Source organism: Myotis davidii, unplaced genomic scaffold (genome assembly GCF_000327345.1).
Source record: "Myotis davidii unplaced genomic scaffold, ASM32734v1 scaffold502, whole genome shotgun sequence".
NCBI lineage: Eukaryota > Metazoa > Chordata > Mammalia > Chiroptera > Vespertilionidae > Myotis > Myotis davidii.
Window position 1 is genome coordinate 1248105 of NW_006293000.1, and position 1014 is coordinate 1249118.

The window sequence follows — 1014 nt, forward strand, 5'->3', positions numbered from 1 at the left end:
GAAGTGCACTATAAAAAAAAAAAAACCTAATTTTACACTTGAAGGAACTAGAAAAAGAACAAACAAAGCCCACAGCGAGTAAAAGAAAAGAAATAATAATCAGAGCAGAAATAAATGAAATAGAGTCTAAAGAAACAACACAAAAGATCAATGAAACCAAGAGCTGGTTCTTTGAAAAAGATAAACAAGGTTGACAAACATTTAACCAGACTCATCAAGGAAAAAAGAGAGAGGTCCCAAATAATTAAAATCAGAAATGAAAGAGAAGTAACAACTAACACCACAGAAATACAAAGGATAGTAAGAAAATATAATGAACAACTACATGACAACAAATTGGACAATCTGGACTAAATGGATAAATTCCTAGAAACATACAATCTTCTAAAACTGAATTAGAGAAACTGACTAGACAGATTACAATGAATGAAATTGAAGGAGTAATAAAAATAAACTCCCGACAAATAAAAATCCTGGACCAGATAGCTCTGCAAGTGAATTTTACCAAACATTTGAAGAAGAATTAGCACATATCCTTCTCAAATTATCCCAAAAAATTTTAGAGGAGGGAAGACTGCAACACGTGTTTACAAGGCCAACATATCCTAATTCCTAAACCAAAAAAAGGACACTACAATGAAAGAAAATTATAGGCCATTATCTCTGGTGAACAAAGATGCTAAAATCCTCAACAAAATATTAGCAAAGTGATCCAGCAATTCTATCTAATAAAAGAGAAACATGCAAATTGACCATAACACCCTTCCCATTGGCTAATCAGCAGGATATGCAAATTAACTGCCAACCTGCCAGGAACCAGTCCATCCTTGCTGCTTGACACAGTCGCTGCAGGAAAGAAACATCTGCACAGCATATGTTTCAAGGGACCTGGCGTATATAGCATACTGTTCTTAATATGTTTGCTCCCCTTAGCGCTATGTGTTTTAACCAAGGTCACCTCTCCGAGAAAGGTTGTTTCCCCAGGTAGGGATTTTTCCCTGAAGTTAGGAAAGG